Consider the following 15,711-nt stretch of genomic DNA (forward strand, 5'->3'; position numbering starts at 1 on the left):
ATAAGTTTTATGCTATGTCAAAAATACTTCATATATTTTGCATTTAGGAGCAGTTTGGTGCCTGAATACCTTAACTGTGTCATTAAAGAAGCTAAAAAATATAAGCTAAATACAGTATAATCCCTGATATAATTTTAGAAACAACTGATCAATGTCACTTTGAAACAAATTCTGGCTTGTCATGAGGAAAATGTAAAGAAACAATAGATGACAATCCTTTTGTACTGTATTATTATAAAATTAGTCCATATCAATTAGCCTCAATGAAAGTAAGACTAGGGATTTGTGGGTTGTGACTTTGAGCTAAACAGTCAATTGTTTTGAATGTAAAAGACATATTAGTTACGGTAACCAAATAAAGCTGAAATAAGGATAAGAGACTAAAAATAAAATTGACAAGGTTGAAGGTTCAATGTCCTATGAAAGCCATCAATTTGCGACAACAGCTTAATCCTGATCTCAGGGTCACAGGGGATTGGAGACCATTTCCTTATCAAGGTCAGGGAACATGACGGGTAGGTCATCATTTCACAGGACCGGCTCAAAGCCATACATACTTAACCTTTGACCGATTTAAAGATGCCACTTGATCCAATATGTATGTTTCTAAGGACATGCAAACTCTGCTCACCTTCCCAGTTGCTGAGCAATGTTACTGAAAGAATTATAGTCTTACTCAGTCAAAAGAAAATAAGGCCCCTGAACGCTGACCATTAAACTCACCGCTTTAAATACTATGCAGGTCCTCTCTGTTTTATACACTATCAGCACATGATGACCTTTGATATTCTGTGTTCACCCATTTAACATGCAAGCATTCCAGATACACAAATGTCTTATAAAATAAAGATGTCTCTTTACGATTAGCTTTATGCACCAATGTTGTATTCAATGCAGATTGAATGTCTGCATTGAATACAACAAATTATATTATATTAAGTCAGACTATTAACAGATCTTTGCAACATTGCTGATATGTGTTAACAGTAGCAATTACATCAACACTGTAGCTGTATTTTTAACTTCCTGAAGTATTCATCAGCTCCATCTTGGTGAAGAATAACTAAACATGCCCAAAAAAACAACCAGTCATTTCTTAATGTTCACTATAGAGATTAAAAAAACACGTTTGAGTTTGAATGGCACACTTTTTATCAAATGAAAAAACAAACAAACAAACAAAAAAACAATTAAAGCGGATTAATATTGACAACGTTGGCATTATTTTAAACTTTATTATGAGCTCAGATGTAATAAAAGAGAACAGTGACCCGAAATAGGTGTATTTCTTTGTTAAAAATTGAACATATTTGGTCACAAGCTAATTGGAAATGACACAAAGAGGGAAGTCCATGGTCTGTCAGTGCACCAATGCATTCAATAACAGTTCAGGTAGACAGCAGGTTACGCAAAAACAGAGCTTTTTGGGAAAATGGCGGATTGTTAAAGAAATACTGCGAAAAACAGACATCAGTTTTCACTACTATTCTTGAGTGAAGAGAGTTAGTGCTGCTCTAGAAGGGAACTGTAAAACTGACAAAGGACACGGCTGGTCTGACTCAGTTCCACCTGTTGTGATCTTAAAAGATTTTGGAAAAAAGCCCAGAGAAGAAAAAAGCTTTTAATCTAAATTCACACTTCACTGGATAAGTTATTTAAGATTCTGATATTTTTTAAACAAACCTGGACCTTGAAGGGAGTGGCTCTAATGTGAAAAGTCCATCAAAGAGAAGGTCATCACCAGAAAACTTAGGATCAGCAGGTAAGACTAGATCTTTGTTGCAAAAATAACGTGACATATTGACCATTACTTTTAATAATGGACAACCCAAAGTGAGTGTGATCTAGTCAGAGATCACACTGGAAAAAAATCAAAATCTAGATAACTCATTTTTTTCTTAAAATAAGTGCATTCGTTCTTGATTGAGGATGTAAAAGAGACATTTTGCCAGTGGAACAAGACAATTTATACTTAAAATAAGAAATCACAATTGTATTATCTTGTTTCAAGTGTATTTTATCTAATTGTCTTATTTTAAGATTAAAGATACTAATTTCATTGGCAACTTTAACCTACTCAAATTAATTGTAAATACACTTAATTTAAGGGTTTTTAATTATTCCAAGGTAATTTTTCCAGAGCAGTTTCAAAGCCCCATCATATCCAATAAGAACTCTACTAGAAACCAGTTCTGCTAATAGCCTGTGGTATACAGATGTCATAAACCAGGGATGCCCAAAATTGGTCCTCGGGGGCCACTGTCCTGTAGTTTTTGGAGGTTTCTCTGCTTATGCACAGCTAATTCCAATGATTGAGTTTAGCAAAAATGTTAATCAGCTATCAATCAAAATCAGCAGTGCTGAAGCAGGGAAATCAACTAAAACTGGCAGGACAGCAGCCCTCGAGGACCGATTTTGAGCATTCCTGATCTAAACTGTTACACTGATTCAAGCTAATATACGTATATGTTATGAACTTGTATATACACATTTTTGAGGATAAAGAGATCAATTTAAAGACAAAAACTACATTAACACACTAAATAGCCCCAATATATGAACTACAAACCAGGTGGTATCTTCAAGTATATTTAGAATCTGAGCAAAAAAAATAAATAAAAAACACAGTCTGTATTTGTCTAGGCACATATGATATTGCTTTGGGTAGAGTATGCATCTCAAGTCCAGTGTGTCTTTGACAGGTCATAAGTCCCCTTAGACAAAAGTGATTAAAACTCATCCAAATCCAGGATTGATTGGCCCTGATCCCCAGTGGAGTGAGTCCAGAGAACAAGCTTCATTTTGGTGACGAAGAGTCATCCGGCACTATAAGCTTCTCTGAGAACTTTAGGGAGGAAAATCAATGGTTTCATTACCTACGTAATTACTTGATAACATGATATCCTCTGCAATGCTGTCGCTGGGCGTTTTTTAGTTTTTTTTTTGTTTTGGTGCTTTAATGACAAACTGGAAGATACTGGATTTGTTTCAAAGGTGAATAAAATTACTGTCAGCAGTATCACTCTTAAACCAAATTGAATCCAAGAAATCGAGACAGCCACTAATCCTCCACTGATGCTGCTGATGTTTCATTTCATTTTGGCCCAGAAGGTAAAGAGTCAAGGTCATTTTAAGCTGAAAAATGGTTTGTCTTTAGCTACAGGTTCAGATAAATAAAATAATAATAATAAACAAAGAAAATGACCAAACAGCTGCCCAAAAACAATTGAATTGAAACTCAATTAAATGATTTGCATCTCTATAAAACATTTGTTTCAAAAAGGCCTTTTCCATATCAGCCTCGGAGAGCATCGTAACCTAGATAAGAGGGTTTTGAATGACCTTCACCACCACGGGCAGTTGGGATGACAGATTGTTACCATCTCTAATGAATTCAAGGTAATAAAAAGTGTTGCACTGAAATGTAATGCACATACTACTCTGTTCTAAGCAGGTGGCTTGCCTGAGGCATAACTGCCACACAATGAGTTAGAAGGATAATGAACAGATGAGATGATCTGTTCAATATAAGCCTTTAGTTTGCATCTAGAAAAGCAGTTGTTCTATTTGTATTTGTAAACAGTGCCTTGTTAGCAGTCGTGAATCCTAATATGTTGTACAGCAAAAATACTGTAGATTCACCATAGTGACAAGTCCAGCTGTCAGGAGATTGGGGAAAAGTAGCAGCAATTATTTTCCAAGTTAAAGAGGTTTGTGCTTTCCACTGCAGCATGACAGAACCGCAGAGCATGTCTGAATATTAATGGAACAGTTGCCTAGAACAGCAGGTGTTTGTCAGGAATTTGGATCAGATTCATCACCTTAACCTGCTTGGTTTTGCTCAGGGAGGAAGGATGAGCTCCTGCAGCTTGGTGGCTGGCAACGGCATCGCATCTAACACTACAAGGGTATGAAAGGACGACAACGACAGCATTAGGTAAAAACTTGCAACTCGTTTCTGAGTTTGGTTGGAAATGAGAGGAATGTTTGATACATGTCAACCACAAATGTAAGAGACCTAGGAAAAGAGCATTTGACCTCAAGTTAATATACCTGTATGCTTTGCCTTAGGGTTTCACCTCATCAAAAAAAAATGATGTCATAAATGCCAGGAAGAAATAAAAGCTAGCAAGATTATACAATTACAAGCAGGTAATAAACCGAGTTTCACAGAGGACTTCTTTGAAACTGAAAAGCACAATATTTCTTTTTTTACTAAGTTGTTAACAAAGCAGTGCAAAACAGTTACACTACTGTCCCCTAATAATAATAATAATGATAATAACTAACCTTTATTGATCTCATATTGGAGAAATTTACCTCTGCATTTAACCCATGCCCTTGGGGAACAGTGGGCTGCTAGCGTGGGGCACCCGGGGAGCAGTGTGGGGTTAAGTGTCTTCCTCAGGGGACCCAGAGTGGCAGTCTGTGGGAGTGGGGCTCGAACTCAGAACTTTAGGATTCCAAATCTGGACACATCAGACCACATGACCTTCTTCCATTGCTCCACAGTCCAATCTTTATGCTCCCTAGCAAATTGAAGCCTTTTTTTCCGGTTAGCCTCACTGATTAGTGGTTTTCTTACGGCTACACAGCTGTTCAGTCCCAATCCCTTGAGTTCCCTTCGCATTGTGCGTGTGGAAATGCTCTTACTTTCAGTATTAAACATAGTCCTGAGTTCTACTGTTGTTTTTCTATGATTTGATCTCACCACATGTTTAAGTGATCGCCGATCACGATCATTCAGGATTTTTTTCCGGCCACATTTCTTCCCCACTAGCCTTCCAGTTTTTAATAATGCGTTGGACAGTTCGTAACCCAATTTTAGTAGTTTCTGCAATCTCTTTAGATGTTTTCTCTGCTTGATGCATGCCAATGATTTGACCCTTCTCAAACAGACTAACATCTTTTCCATGACCACGGGATATGTCTTTCGACATGGTTGTTTAGGAAATGAGAAGCAAGTCATTGCACCAGTTGGGGTTAAATAACTTGTTGCCAGCTGAAAGATAATCGTCCATGCAGTAATTATCCAATAGGAGGCTCGTACCTATTTGCTTAGTTGAATTCAGGTGGCAACCTTTTTTTTTGGCCAGGCAGTGTAGTTTATCTATACTTTTATTCTAATCAAACTTGTTCAAAGAAGGCAAGCAAGCTCCAAGAATCCCATAATACTAAGCTAACATTGTCTATATTTGAACTAATCATCAATTTTTCATCCACTTTCTCTCGCTTAGTTCTTGTCAGGGTCAGGGTGGGGCCAGTGCCTATCTACAGCAGTCTATGGTCGAGAGCTGGGGTACACTCTGGACAGGTGGCCAGTCTGTCGCAGGGAAACAGAGAGACACAACCAAGCACACACTCTCACACCTAAGAACAATTTAGAGAAGCCATTTAATCTAACAGTCATGTTGTTGGGCTGTGGGAGGACGCCAGAGTACCTGGAGAGAACCCACATACGCACAGGGACAATGTGTAAACTCCACACAGAAAGACCAAACAAACCCGAAACTTTCTTGCAAGGCAACAATGTTACACACTGCCCCATCGTGCAGGCCCTGAACTTATCGTTTGTTTTCCAATTAAATCCATTCTTCAACAGGTAACTGGTAATTGTTACAAATAATTGGCAATAAAAATAGGTTACAAAAATGCATACATATTGAGAGCCTTTAAATGCTTTATGCCCATTTTGGTTTAAAATTTTCCTTTCGTACAATGTACCACACTCAAAGGTTGGATTTTGGGGGAAAAATGCCACTTTAAACACATTAAGTAAAAACCCTCTTAGCTGGCAGGGCAAAATCTCTGCTTCATCATTTAAATATCTATGCTACTCTACTGTCAACACAGTAAAAATGATGAGGCCTAGTTAGTCACTAATGCTAACAACCATTAGAGATGACTGATGGCACTGAGCACCTGGCAGTGATCTGCATCTGTGTAGCTCATTTATCCATCAAGAAGTTACAGCCCGATGAATCTGACAGCACTTTCTCTCTTCTTTATGATTATGGTTATAAGACTTTAGACTGGCCAGGATCTAAAGTGGAAGAATTATTCTGGAGTGAAGCTATTATAATATTGGTAAAGGTATTAGTATACATTATGGTGCTCTAACATCTTTATTACTCCTTAAATATTATAGTGTTGATCAGAAGCGGACACCTTGAAAGGGTGTGTTCTCAAAGTGTAACAAAAATAGTACCTGATGCTGGCTTTAAACAAACAACTCATTTCCAGAATTACATTGATGTACTCCAAAAGGTGCTCACTGAACCACTGTTTAAGGAACATTTTTCCCTCTCTGTCATTCCCGCTGCTTAGAAATGAACTCTATTCAGTCTTGAAAAAGGCCGTCGTTCATTACCAGTCAAGGCCCGTGCATGCCAACTATCTGCAGCGAACGCCCATTTGGGAAGATTAACTGCAGGAATATGCTTTAGTGTGTGATAACAGGGAAGTCATATCACATCACCCAAGGTTGTTTCTGGGGCAACAGCATGGCCATCAATCAGGTAGGTTGTAATCTCAGAAGAAATCGTTGTCAGCATGCAAATTATTGTGACATTTTACAAAGGCTGAGTGTTAGTACTTGCAATGGGGGGGAAAAAAAGAAAATGTATGGTAAATAGGATTATAAAACAGGGCAGTAGGTGCATTTTCTAAGGAGCTAATATTTCAAAAAGTAATTCTATTTAGCCCAGAGAGAATATAAGAACCTAGAGGGAACGAAACATGCAGCATACTAAACTTATTATTAAGTCACATTTACCATCGACCTGCACAGCCAGATGAATGTTCTGCAGTGTCAAGTGCTGTTGGATGCAAAAATGACAACGTGCAATATTTTAATGTAGGCTGTTTAAATAGAGAAAATGGCATAGATATTAGCAAAGCTGACCCCTAGATACTATAAAGGGTTTATTTCTTTTTATTCACCCAACTTTACATTCATAAACAATGTTGCCTGCTCTGTAGCTGGGCAAAAGCCACACCTATGAGGGAGTTTATTTTCTACAATACAGCGCAATACAAAAGTAATGTTTCCCCTTTTATTTTGACAGCACCAGCAGCATCACAGGCGTTGGTCCCCTGGGATATTTAAGCTTGAATAACATCATGGCTTGAACTGAATACAAGTTCTGTAGTGAAGTGTGCCTACAGAATACTGCAATCGGTATGGACATCAAAGCTACGTCAGAAGTGCGCCAGCAGTCACCATGATAAGCGCTATATATCCAAATGGTGCTGGCACTTACAGTAGGAAGGAAATAGGACCAGGAACACGGTATGAAAAAAAGTAGCCTCAGTGGCCTAAATGTTTTAATTGTACTAAATGCTGCACATGTACTTTATGTCTTGTTTCTATATAGAAGAAGTTTTTCAGAAATGTTATAAATCTTTTAGGGATTCTAAGAAATATTTTAATACAAAACTAAGGAGGAGCAATGGTTTTTGAATTGAAAATGTGGCTTATTTTGTTGATATTATGGTTTTATTTTATTAATTATGTCAGGGTTTGGTTGAGGTTACAGGACCCAAATGGAGAGCTAGGGAGGCAGACATTAGTTTCTTGAAGATTTAATGAATAAACACAGGTAACAGAGGCAGGAATCCAAAAATCCAAAATGAAAAATGTAAAAACAAAACAGAACCATGGAGACATCAGGGGAAAATAACCACAAGGAGCCAGGGCAAGATGGGAAAAGTCGAGGTAAGGTGAAGTAAGATGAGGAACCAGCACTGAGGAACTGCACAAGGAGAGTAATTATGGTAGACTGAACAAAGAGAGGACTAACGAGCAGATTGGGAGCAGGTGTGAAGAGAGGAGTCTGGAAAGGAGCTAGGGAAAAGGAGACCAACACAAGAGGGCAGCAGAGGGAAACAAATAAAAACTTAAGAACACAAACATATCCAGAAAATACAACAAAATATGAATTAAACCAATAAAACTAGAAAACATGGATCAAAGTTAAACAAGGCAGGATTTGTGCATTATTCGTATGGAGAGTGATCATGGTTTATATTAGTGTAAATGGAATTGAATCCACAGTAAGGGAATGTCATGGCACAAGTTATGATTAAGGATTGTGTCTTTCTTTGACTCTCCCTTCACCGTCAGTCAGACTTAGATTCTAACATGGCAGGCTAAGGCCTGGTCCACATGAAGATGAACAAGGTATATTTTCATAGACGGTTTACAAAAAATGTGCGTCTGCATCAGTGTACATAGCACCAATTGAGATGCTGTAGTACATATGCCAGACCCTTTGGTGGCACTGTGACACAGCCTCAGAATCACACCAAAATTGACAAAAACAACAGGCATGCTCAGACAGCTAAGGTAACCACAGCAACATGGAGGTACAGTAAAGAGGCACATATGGGGCACAAAGGTGGGTTGAACTACATTGTCAGACATAGGCATTAGAAAATCCCAAAATGAGCAACTGGGGAGCTCCATTCATGATTAATTCAAATCCAAGCATTGCAGTTATGCTATACAATATGTACACCAGATGAATGGTCAGATATGGATGGATTTAAAAACATATTTGTCTTTTATTGCAAAGCACAGAAACCCATTGAGCTGTCACTGCTAAACAAATAAGCCTTCTTAATCTCCAGGGTTTGTGCCACAGTGCGCCCATTACAGTATATTAACTTTTACATTAAGAGCAGGGTTAATGATGTTAGCCGATTCATCCCCGAGGCCCCAGCTTTGTGAGATCATCCTAAAAGAGACTGCAATCTTTGCAGAAGGTCCACACAACAAACCAGGTTAACTAATCAAAGCTGAGTAGATTGTTCCCATCCACAAACACCGCACCTGCTTATCTGTCCCACTTTCAGTTGTTGCATGCAGCTTGCTGCTGATTTTAGATGCAGTGTCTCTGAGGGCACAAACCCATTAAATGAGAGTAATTCAAACAAACAGCAAGTGGGGGTTAAACAGATGCAGTGTCAGGCTTTTGTTACACTTTAATGATGGCTCAAGTTAAAAATTGAACTGAGATGATGCTCAACAGCTTCATTGATCCCCTCTATCTTTTAGATGATCTGCTGCCCAGCCATAAAAGCACACTCCTTTATGTGAGGCAGGTGCTCTGCATTGTGTCTGCTCTTTATCCAGCCGTATTAACATGTTTCTGTGTCTGTAATAGAATAGATCTGTGTTTGCATGCCTCGTGAGAATTAACTAAGCATTGATCTGCACGCTCAGGGACTAAGGGCACAATAAAAGAGTTGTTTATGTTTAACCTCTGCATGTTCATTGTCAGGTAGGGGGTACACATCTTTTTTTCAGGGCAGTGTAAAGCACCATCAGAGTTAACAACACCCATCACTTATTTTAAACTGTCAGGGTCTGAGGACAACAAGACGGCTTGTAGGATTGTTCATGCAGCAGTGCTTTGCGATGAGTCTAAGGAATAGCCTCCATTCGGCAGGGACAACAATACATTTCAATAAAGGCTGCTGACTGGAAACGTGGATACAAGGACATGGCTTGAAAACATTGTGTAATGTCATGGCCGAAGCGGTACAGTGGGGCTATAATGAAAATCTGGGGAGTGGGAATTCATTTTTTAAAGACAATCTTTAAGACGACACATATGGAACAAACTCCTTAAAGCCCTATCCTTTTGTGCAGTTCAAATAACAAATAATTAAAAACAATCTACGCAGTTGATACTATAATCCAGCTCCTGTCCATCCAATATGTTACATATTAGATGCTTGGAGAAGAGAGTCAGTCTTGTTTTGAGATAAGATTTCATCAGATCAATACAAGTAAATCACCAGAATATAAATGCCACTGATTCATCTTCAAATGCCATTGCCAATTTATTTATTTATTTGTTTTCTACAAACCCACTATTTCATAATCAGGATGCACTATATATTGATATAATGTCACAGCAGATGTCCTCTTTGAATAAACCTTTTTTTTATAGTTCAGTATCATTACTCACGGAAAGTTTCATCAGTGGATCAAAACCTTTCACCACTTGGTTTTGTAGAAAAAGGCTCGATGCCTTTTCAATTCTCAATTCTAGCATTTAGTAAAATAAAAATAAAAAATGTCAGCCAAATAGTAAGAAAAGGAATCCTTAAACGTGATACTCCGTTTAAGTAGCACTGTGTAAACTTTAGCCACAAGGGGCCCAAATCGGTATATTCCAAGTTTAGTGCCTCGGAGGGGCAGTGCTAAAACTGTTCCCAAAATTAAATCCCCCCCCCTGTATTTTTTCTAAACGTAAGCGTAAATTACTTGCCCAAGTTCACTCTTGTTATAGCCCTTTCCCAATGTGATTAACATTTTCTGTCTCCTCTTCAAAGGTTTCCTTTGCCTTTTTTAAACAGGGTCTAATTCTTAAATCTCCTGAATCCGAATGTGTTTTCTCGTTAGAATGAGAGCAGATCTTAAAGACTGCTAATGGTTCATTGGCAGAGAAAGTTGGAAGTGTGGATTTATGGCCAGAGATAGGAGCAGTAGTTGAAAGACCCCTCACTAATCTCAACACTTTGATTATGATCATGGGGATTAAAAAGAGGGTACTTTAAGGTAAGCATGTGACTCAGAGCTGCTTTAAAAGTAAAAAAAGAAATACATACAAATTAAACAATTAAACCAACTGCAACTATCCACATTTTTTGGACTAACAGGTTAGAGTTGTACTATAACTGAGACCTAATTCATGCCAGATGTGCAGAATCAAGAATCACCAAATAAAACCAGTCTTAAAACATAAAGTCGTCTAAAATATCTTGGAAATTTACACATGTCCCCAGAAGAAGAAATTAGACACTAGACAAAAAGGAAAGAAGCAAGGTAAGGTGATTTGTATGGCGGAATAAAGATTAAAAAAAAAAAGTAAAACAAATAAAACAGTTGAATCACAACTAAAACTAATAATACTTTAATTAACAGTTTAACTTCAGTTTTTAACTATGACTTCAAAGAAATCAGGCTTTCAGTACTTTTACAGTCTTCTGGGAGTTTGTTGCAGATCAGTGCAGCATAGGAACTAAATGTTGCTTCTCATTCTTTGGTTCTAGTTCTTTGTAAACAGAGTAGGCTTTAACTACAAGACCTGAGTGGTCTGGAAGGTTGATACACTAACAACATAATATAACAATGTAGGAAGAAATTATTCCCCCTCACATAAAATCCCTGCAACAGAGTTCAATTAAGCAGCCAACTCCATACAAATTGTCTCTTGCCTGTGGTATTGGGGCCATGAAAGGGGAGACGCACTAAAGGCTACATCCTAGCCACCAAATCACCTCCGGAGAGGAGTCTGTGTTGCTGGCCAACTCAGACTACTTGCTGCCTATGAATCAGAAGAGTTGTCTCGTTTTTCCTGTGATTCAAACCAAATTCAATTCAGTTTATTTACATAGCGCCAAATTCAAAACACATGTCATCTCAAGGCTCTTTACAGTTCAACCAGATCAGACAGTCAAATTGATTCAAAGTTTTCTATCTAAAGAAAACCAGTTGATCGCATTGACTCATTGACTCAAATCCCTCACACTAAGCATGCTTGTAGCGACAGTGGAGAGGAAAAACTCCCTTTTAACAGGAAGAAACCTCCAGCAGCAGCATCTGCTGAGGCCGACTGGGGTTCAAGGAGATTGAATTGAAATTGAATTCAATCTTTTATAAACATGTCTGCTGAAGCAGATGAGAATCTCTCCAGTTCTCTGATGCTTTTATGAGGCCAGAAGATATGTCAAAGTCGTTAGTTCTGCTCCAAATGTCACACCAACATTTGTTTTAGGCAGTAAAGCCATGATCCATGATCCAGCCTGAAAAAAACTAAGACTTTATAATGTACTATTCAAAGTCTGACAGTAAACTGAAATGGGATGCAGTAACTTAACCTTAAACAGATCATTTGAACTAGAAAACTGTCCAGTAAGGATGAATAAAAACATTTTTGCAAAGAAGATTGTTTCAAAAGTCCTTGGCTGCAATGAAAAAAGAAAAAAATCACTTCCAAGAGTGGCTGGAGCTGTTTATATGGGTTTAAATTAAAGAGAAGAGCTTGTTTTAAGGGCTGGCAGGTCTCTGTTGTTTACACATACAAAAGTATGTACTTTTACAAGTTTTGATGAACAATTTTAAAAACATAAAAAACAGCATCCATTCATGTAACCCAAACACTTGTACCCATTCAAAATCCTTGAATATCAAATTTTATTAAAAGGTAAGCAATTTAATAATATACCAGTGGAAATACCACTAAACAACTGATTGCTTTATGTTATGTCCCACATGCATGTATGCATACAGACTTAATTTGGGAGATTTAATCATGATAAAAAATGTGGTTCTAGCTATTCAACATCTACATGCTCGCTAGCTCAGATTGTAGCAAACAACAAGATAGTATTAAAACATGTAATCAATTGATGTATTTCCAATTAAATTAGAGACCACAGTTTGTTAGATTTAAAAAGAGAAACTTTTCACTGGTCTAAGGGCTCTTAGCCATGGATAATTCTTAATGCTAAGAATTTGTAAGTTAGGTTTTCAAAAGTAAACCTTAAAAACTAACCATAAAAAAAAAAAAAAAAAAAACCTTAACGTAACCTATATTTGGGTTTCCTGTATTTACAGTTATTTAAGATCATAATCTAAATTATAATATGCAAACCATTACATTTAATTCCACTTTAAATTTCCAGAATGTTTTGTTTCAGATGCCTCATTGATGTTCTCCTGTACTATGGAAGAAAAACAGTCTCATTGGATTCTGCCTTTTTTGTACACTGAAATGTACACTTATTTTTTTTTTAACTATGAATTTTAAACATTTAATTATTTTTACACATTGAATTCCTTACACTGAATTTATATCTGGTAAACTTTGCCTGCAAAAAACTTCAGCTGTAAAAAATTCAAATGCAAAAAATTCAGCTGCAAAAAATGTAACTGCAAATGTGTTAACCTTTTGCCAAAGCAATCGACACCCGATGCAGTCGAGCAGCTTCTAGCCAATGAAATTAGCTCATTTGGTCAAGTAACACAAAAGTTGGGCATAGGTTTGTTCTCGGCTAAATGAAGCTGAATAAGGAGTTTTTCTTGTCAAATAGATTTAATCACAAAACAAAGACATTAGAATTTTTCATCTAATTTAACTGGGTGAAATAACTGAGCCGATCACAGCTAGTGCGGCCACCTGTCTGCCAAGGCTCTTGGTTTTGGTTTGATCCGGAAGAAGCGGCCAGTGGCAAACTTCCTTTTTTTCCTGACAAAATGAGCTAACATCTGCAGTCGAATCATTTGCAGCTAATTTTTTGCAGCTGATTTTTTTGTAGCTGAATTTTCTGCAGCTGAACTTTCACTAGATAAAAATTCAGTGTGAGAAATTCAAATTGTAAAAAAATTCAATGTTTAAAATTCGGTGTACAAAAAAAGGCAGATTTCAATGAGACTGTTTTACTTCCATACTGGACTAAAGAGCAGGTCTTCTATTGCCCAGAATAGGGTAGACATTAGAAGCTTTAAGCTCCTGCATGTCAGTATATACTTATACTTCAACCAAACTACGCCTCACTTAAGATTCATTTCACTAGATTACCATAAAAATGGTAAGGGTGTCCGCTGAATGCAACCAGACAGGCTCAGACTATGGGAGGCACTTTGGAGGCAGCGAGTTGATGGGTATCAAATCCTCTGGGGACATGTAGTGGATGTGCTTGTGATTAGAGATAGGGCTCAAATGTTTGTTCTCCTACTATCGGCCACTGTTTACTGCAGAAGCACCGTTTGTCTCGACGGGGCCTTGTTGACTGCCTGCGATATGCCACCAGATGGGCTGTCATGACCTGGGGGTTTTGCAGAGCCAACCACTGCAAGGGGCTGGGGAGGTCCTGGTGACTCATGCAATTACACTCCCTGTGGTGTCAATCATTGCTTAGAAACACCCAAACACAGCTGAGTTGTTGCAGCGGCGTAACACACAACAGCACTTTGTTTCTGTCCATGTATATTAGAAGCAACCGAATATGTCTGTACTTTTTATCCTCCACCCGACTGACACTTTAATAAAGATCTGATTTTCTGCTGGACTTCCTTTTTACAGTAGGAGCAGCTGCAAGACCTGCTATCATCACACTAATAAACAGAAATACAACAGCAGCTGAATTAAAAATCTCTAACACATTTAGGACATGAACACATTTCATCTATAGGTGTTAAAAAAAAAAACAAAAAAAAAAAACAGGCCTTTCGGTGTTGCATTATTCATTGCAAAGAGGTTTATTTCTTTGACTACACCGTAAACAACTTCTCTATATTTACTCAGAAATATGTGCTTTTTTCATCTATCTCATCTGTTCACATCAATGCCAGACATCATTTTATACGTTTTTGAGAGCAGCATGAAAGGGCATCATTAAAAGCCAACCGTCAGACATAGGAATGACAAATCCAAAGGCATGGCTGTGTCAGACGAATGAAAGGAAGATCGCTGGGGTTTATGAAGAAGAGTGTAAAGGAAATCAAAGACCAAAGATCACTAAGGCAGAAATTCTAGTCATATTTCACCAAGCAGGCAAATATAATAAAAAAGGAGGCAAGAAAAGGCTAAATCAATCATGATCTCCACAGACTCCAGCGAGGAAGAGAGTGTTAACTGTGCATCATGATGCAGGACTGGGTTTAAAGAGAGCAGGGATCAATACTTGGCAGATTTGCATTTGTGTTTGGCCTGCTGTTGGCTAACAAAGCTTCGGTAATTAAGGAGTCCAGGGTCGATGTAAATACATGTAAACTCAGCTTCTTCTCTTTATAAGGGATAGTTTGCTTCGTATCTGATTGCTTAAATGGAATTTGCAGTCTTTTAAATCTCTAAGTATTGAAATAATGAAACCCCCAGTTACCATTATTTAGAAATACAACTGGCCTGTATATTTAGGCCTCTCCTAAAAACAGGATATAAGAAACACATATGAATGAATTTTCGGATCCCAAAAGGTCTGATAGAATGATTTTGTTTCTAGAAAAATAAATTACAAGAAACATGGAGAATGGATGTGCTTCTGTAAAATGGCAACAGAAAAAAAGATGAAACAAGCATTTTTGCTTTATAAATCTGTGCTGGAAATTTTAGTACATTTAATGGATGAAAATAGGTGAAGAGGGCAGGTTTTTTCTTTTTTTCCCCCCCAAAAACTCTCTCTTTTTCAGAAATCCAATTCTCTCCAAGAAACAATAAAGTCTTGAATTTGTGACAGTATACCTCTTAAAGGTATAGAGGATGATCTTTTATTTCCGCGTGGATCATAAATGAGTGGTCCTACAGTACTTGCTACTTGCTCATCCCCAGTTAGTTATTTTTATCTTTTAGTGCACTTTCAGGCATATATGTATGGTGAGCTATGGTTTCAGAGAGTCACTGAAGCTCACCTTTCTCACTGCGGTTCTTTGAAAATGTCTGAGGGTTGTGAGAGAAAAAGTGTCTATGAAGTGTATGAGAAGAAAAGAAAGCATTATGAGATCTGCTGTCACAGCGGCCTGCTGTCACCATAGGCTGTGGCTACCCGACAACGCAACTAAAAACAAAGATGGTGTAGGCACCACGCAGTGGAGGAGTTCACTATATAGTCCTCGCTCTCTATACTGATTGAGGGATTTAGGGTGGAGGTATGAAAAGGAAAGTTGTATGAGCTATGACAATAGTAACTTTTAAACAG

This window comes from Cyprinodon variegatus, unplaced genomic scaffold (genome assembly GCF_000732505.1).
Source record: "Cyprinodon variegatus isolate N-32 unplaced genomic scaffold, C_variegatus-1.0 Scaffold42, whole genome shotgun sequence".
In the NCBI taxonomy this organism is placed as follows: domain Eukaryota; kingdom Metazoa; phylum Chordata; class Actinopteri; order Cyprinodontiformes; family Cyprinodontidae; genus Cyprinodon; species Cyprinodon variegatus.